The following is a 6,000-nucleotide window of genomic DNA, read 5'->3' on the forward strand; positions in this document are numbered from 1 at the left end:
ATTTTGGACACTAGTGGGTTAGGGTTAGTTTTATAAATTATATAGCAGCTCACCTGAAGTGATTTTGGACACTAGTGGGTTAGGGTTAGTTTTATAAATTATATAGCAGCTCACCTGAAGTGATCTTGGACACTAGTGGGTTAGGGTTAGTTTTATAAATTATATAGCAGCTCACCTGAAGTGATCTTGGACACTAGTGGGTTAGGGTTCGTTTTATAAATTATATAGCAGCTCACCTGAAGTGATTTTGGACACTAGTGGGTTAGGGTTAGTTTTATAAATTATATAGCAGCTCACCTGAAGTGATCTTGGACACTAGTGGGTTAGGGTTAGTTTTATAAATTATATAGCAGCTCACCTGAAGTGATCTTGGACACTAGTGGGTTAGGATTAGTTTTATATATTATATAGCAGCTCACCTGAAGTGATCTTGGACACTAGTGGGTTAGGGTTAGTTTTATAAATTATATAGCAGCTCACCTGAAGTGATCTTGGACACTAGTGGGTTAGGGTTAGTTTTATAAATTATATAGCAGCTCACCTGAAGTGATTTTGGACACTAGTGGGTTAGGGTTAGTTTTATAAATTATATAGCAGCTCACCTGAAGTGATCTTGGACACTAGTGGGTTAGGGTTAGTTTTATAAATTATATAGCAGCTCACCTGTAGTGATTTTGGACACTAGTGGGTTAGGGTTAGTTTTATAAATTATATAGCAGCTCACCTGAAGTGATCTTGGACACTAGTGGGTTAGGGTTAGTTTTATAAATTATATAGCAGCTCACCTGAAGTGATCTTGGACACTAGTGGGTTAGGGTTAGTTTTATAAATTATATAGCAGCTCACCTGAAGTGATTTTGGACACTAGTGGGTTAGGGTTAGTTTTATAAATTATATAGCAGCTCACCTGAAGTGATTTTGGACACTAGTGGGTTAGGGTTAGTTTTATAAATTATATAGCAGCTCACCTGAAGTGATTTTGGACACTAGTGGGTTAGGGTTAGTTTTATAAATTATATAGCAGCTCACCTGAAGTGATCTTGGACACTAGTGGGTTAGGGTTAGTTTTATAAATTATATAGCAGCTCACCTGAAGTGATTTTGGACACTAGTGGGTTAGGGTTAGTTTTATAAATTATATAGCAGCTCACCTGAAGTGATTTTGGACACTAGTGGGTTAGGGTTAGTTTTATAAATTATATAGCAGCTCACCTGAAGTGATTTTGGACACTAGTGGGTTAGGGTTAGTTTTATAAATTATATAGCAGCTCACCTGAAGTGATTTTGGACACTAGTGGGTTAGGGTTAGTTTTATAAATTATATAGCAGCTCACCTGAAGTGATCTTGGACACTAGTGGGTTAGGGTTAGTTTTATAAATTATATAGCAGCTCACCTGAAGTGATCTTGGACACTAGTGGGTTAGGGTTAGTTTTATAAATTATATAGCAGCTCACCTGAAGTGATCTTGGACACTAGTGGGTTAGGGTTAGTTTTATAAATTATATAGCAGCTCACCTGAAGTGATCTTGGACACTAGTGGGTTAGGGTTAGTTTTATAAATTATATAGCAGCTCACCTGAAGTGATTTTGGACACTAGTGGGTTAGGGTTAGTTTTATAAATTATATAGCAGCTCACCTGAAGTGATCTTGGACACTAGTGGGTTAGGGTTAGTTTTATAAATTATATAGCAGCTCACCTGAAGTGATCTTGGACACTAGTGGGTTAGGGTTAGTTTTATAAATTATATAGCAGCTCACCTGAAGTGATTTTGGACACTAGTGGGTTAGGGTTAGTTTTATAAATTATATAGCAGCTCACCTGAAGTGATCTTGGACACTAGTGGGTTAGGGTTAGTTTTATAAATTATATAGCAGCTCACCTGAAGTGATCTTGGACACTAGTGGGTTAGGGTTAGTTTTATAAATTATATAGCAGCTCACCTGAAGTGATTTTGGACACTAGTGGGTTAGGGTTAGTTTTATAAATTATATAGCAGCTCACCTGAAGTGATCTTGGACACTAGTGGGTTAGGGTTAGTTTTATAAATTATATAGCAGCTCACCTGAAGTGATCTTGGACACTAGTGGGTTAGGGTTAGTTTTATAAATTATATAGCAGCTCACCTGAAGTGATTTTGGACACTAGTGGGTTAGGGTTAGTTTTATAAATTATATAGCAGCTCACCTGAAGTGATCTTGGACACTAGTGGGTTAGGGTTAGTTTTATAAATTATATAGCAGCTCACCTGAAGTGATCTTGGACACTAGTGGGTTAGGGTTAGTTTTATAAATTATATAGCAGCTCACCTGAAGTGATCTTGGACACTAGTGGGTTAGGGTTAGTTTTATAAATTATATAGCAGCTCACCTGAAGTGATCTTGGACACTAGTGGGTTAGGGTTAGTTTTATAAATTATATAGCAGCTCACCTGAAGTGATCTTGGACACTAGTGGGTTAGGGTTAGTTTTATAAATTATATAGCAGCTCACCTGAAGTGATCTTGGACACTAGTGGGTTAGGGTTAGTTTTATAAATTATATAGCAGCTCACCTGAAGTGATCTTGGACACTAGTGGGTTAGGGTTAGTTTATAAATTATATAGCAGCTCACCTGAAGTGATCTTGGACACTAGTGGGTTAGGGTTAGTTTTATAAATTATATAGCAGCTCACCTGAAGTGATTTTGGACACTAGTGGGTTAGGGTTAGTTTTATAAATTATATAGCAGCTCACCTGAAGTGATCTTGGACACTAGTGGGTTAGGGTTAGTTTTATAAATTATATAGCAGCTCACCTGAAGTGATTTTGGACACTAGTGGGTTAGGGTTAGTTTTATAAATTATATAGCAGCTCACCTGAAGTGATCTTGGACACTAGTGGGTTAGGGTTAGTTTTATAAATTATATAGCAGCTCACCTGAAGTGATCTTGGACACTAGTGGGTTAGGGTTAGTTTTAGAAATTATATAGCAGCTCACCTGAAGTGATTTTGGACACTAGTGGGTTAGGGTTAGTTTTATAAATTATATAGCAGCTCACCTGAAGTGATCTTGGACACTAGTGGGTTAGGGTTAGTTTTATAAATTATATAGCAGCTCACCTGAAGTGATTTTGGACACTAGTGGGTTAGGGTTAGTTTTATAAATTATATAGCAGCTCACCTGAAGTGATCTTGGACACTAGTGGGTTAGGGTTAGTTTTATAAATTATATAGCAGCTCACCTGAAGTGATCTTGGACACTAGTGGGTTAGGGTTAGTTTTATAAATTATATAGCAGCTCACCTGAAGTGATTTTGGACACTAGTGGGTTAGGGTTAGTTTTATAAATTATATAGCAGCTCACCTGAAGTGATCTTGGACACTAGTGGGTTAGGGTTAGTTTTATAAATTATATAGCAGCTCACCTGAAGTGATCTTGGACACTAGTGGGTTAGGGTTAGTTTTATAAATTATATAGCAGCTCACCTGAAGTGATCTTGGACACTAGTGGGTTAGGGTTAGTTTTATAAATTATATAGCAGCTCACCTGAAGTGATTTTGGACACTAGTGGGTTAGGGTTAGTTTTATAAATTATATAGCAGCTCACCTGAAGTGATCTTGGACACTAGTGGGTTAGGGTTAGTTTTATAAATTATATAGCAGCTCACCTGAAGTGATTTTGGACACTAGTGGGTTAGGGTTAGTTTTATAAATTATATAGCAGCTCACCTGAAGTGATCTTGGACACTAGTGGGTTAGGGTTAGTTTTATAAATTATATAGCAGCTCACCTGAAGTGATTTTGGACACTAGTGGGTTAGGGTTAGTTTTATAAATTATATAGCAGCTCACCTGAAGTGATCTTGGACACTAGTGGGTTAGGGTTAGTTTTATAAATTATATAGCAGCTCACCTGAAGTGATCTTGGACACTAGTGGGTTAGGGTTAGTTTTATAAATTATATAGCAGCTCACCTGAAGTGATCTTGGACACTAGTGGGTTAGGGTTAGTTTTATAAATTATATAGCAGCTCACCTGAAGTGATTTTGGACACTAGTGGGTTAGGGTTAGTTTTATAAATTATATAGCAGCTCACCTGAAGTGATCTTGGACACTAGTGGGTTAGGGTTAGTTTTATAAATTATATAGCAGCTCACCTGAAGTGATTTTGGACACTAGTGGGTTAGGGTTAGTTTTATAAATTATATAGCAGCTCACCTGAAGTGATCTTGGACACTAGTGGGTTAGGGTTAGTTTTATAAATTATATAGCAGCTCACCTGAAGTGATCTTGGACACTAGTGGGTTAGGGTTAGTTTTATAAATTATATAGCAGCTCACCTGAAGTGATCTTGGACACTAGTGGGTTAGGGTTAGTTTTATAAATTATATAGCAGCTCACCTGAAGTGATCTTGGACACTAGTGGGTTAGGGTTAGTTTTATAAATTATATAGCAGCTCACCTGAAGTGATCTTGGACACTAGTGGGTTAGGGTTAGTTTTATAAATTATATAGCAGCTCACCTGAAGTGATCTTGGACACTAGTGGGTTAGGGTTAGTTTATAAATTATATAGCAGCTCACCTGAAGTGATCTTGGACACTAGTGGGTTAGGGTTAGTTTTATAAATTATATAGCAGCTCACCTGAAGTGATCTTGGACACTAGTGGGTTAGGGTTAGTTTATAAATTATATAGCAGCTCACCTGAAGTGATCTTGGACACTAGTGGGTTAGGGTTAGTTTTATAAGTTATATAGCAGCTCACCTGAAGTGATCTTGGACACTAGTGGGTTAGGGTTAGTTTATAAATTATATAGCAGCTCACCTGAAGTGATCTTGGACACTAGTGGGTTAGGGTTAGTTTATAAATTATATAGCAGCTCACCTGAAGTGATCTTGGACACTAGTGGGTTAGGGTTAGTTTTATAAATTATATAGCAGCTCACCTGAAGTGATCTTGGACACTAGTGGGTTAGGGTTACTAGTGGGTTACTAGTGGGTTAGTTTTATAAATTATATAGCAGCTCACCTGAAGTGATCTTGGACACTAGTGGGTTAGGGTTAGTTTTATAAATTATATAGCAGCTCACCTGAAGTGATCTTGGACACTAGTGGGTTAGGGTTAGTTTTATAAATTATATAGCAGCTCACCTGAAGTGATCTTGGACACTAGTGGGTTAGGGTTAGTTTTATAAATTATATAGCAGCTCACCTGAAGTGATCTTGGACACTAGTGGGTTAGGGTTAGTTTTATAAGGTGAATGCACCAATTTGTAAGTCGCTCTGGATAAGAGCGTCTGCTAAATGACTTAAATGTAAAAATGTAATAAATTATATAGCAGCTCACCTGAAGTGATTTTGGACACTAGTGGGTTAGGGTTAGTTTTATAAATTAAGGACTCTATTTAATCAGATCAGCTTCAGCTGACATCTGCACAGCGGATATCGGAGATGGAAATGTGTTAAGAGCTGTCAAATCCACAAGTGGCTCCCGCCAAAAGCGGGCAATGCCATTGGCTGCACGGAGTCACAGTAACAGCAATCCCGTGCAGATGTGATCCTCGATTAGGCTGATAGAAATCCTCAATATTTAGTTGAATTATTTTTTTTTTTCAATTTAAGCGTAATTATTTCTAAATAGCATACACTTTCTTGCTCAGGAACTTCTAACTTGAGAGGGGCGGGTGTGGCTTCGTGTGACAATGATCACAAGAGCAGCTGTTGACCGATTTGACTGGCTCCAACACAGATCCACCTCAGATATTTCCAAAACACCTGCTAAGCGTCTGCTGTTACCGGGTTAATGCTTAATCTGATTGAGTCTAGGCCTAAAACTTCAGCTCACCTGATGTGGTTGTGAACACCTGTTGGTTTAGGGTTAGTTGTACAGTTTAAGACTTCAGCTCACCTGATGTGGTTGTGAACACCTGTTGGTTTAGGGTTAGTTGTACAGTTTAAGACTTCAGCTCACCTGATGTGGTTGTGAACACCTGTTGGTTTAGGGTTAGTTGTACAGTT

At 37.9% G+C, this 6,000-nt stretch overlaps 1 protein-coding gene across 3 annotated transcripts in view; it reads right to left on the reverse strand.

The window, feature by feature from the left end:
• The window catches only part of ccdc120a (coiled-coil domain containing 120a), a 150,097-nt gene that overhangs the window by 15,907 nt on the left and 128,190 nt on the right, over positions 1-6,000 (reverse strand). The window lies entirely within an intron of this gene.

The sequence above is a fragment of the Oncorhynchus keta genome, chromosome 28 (assembly GCF_023373465.1).
Source record: "Oncorhynchus keta strain PuntledgeMale-10-30-2019 chromosome 28, Oket_V2, whole genome shotgun sequence".
Classification (NCBI taxonomy): Eukaryota; Metazoa; Chordata; class Actinopteri; order Salmoniformes; family Salmonidae; genus Oncorhynchus; species Oncorhynchus keta.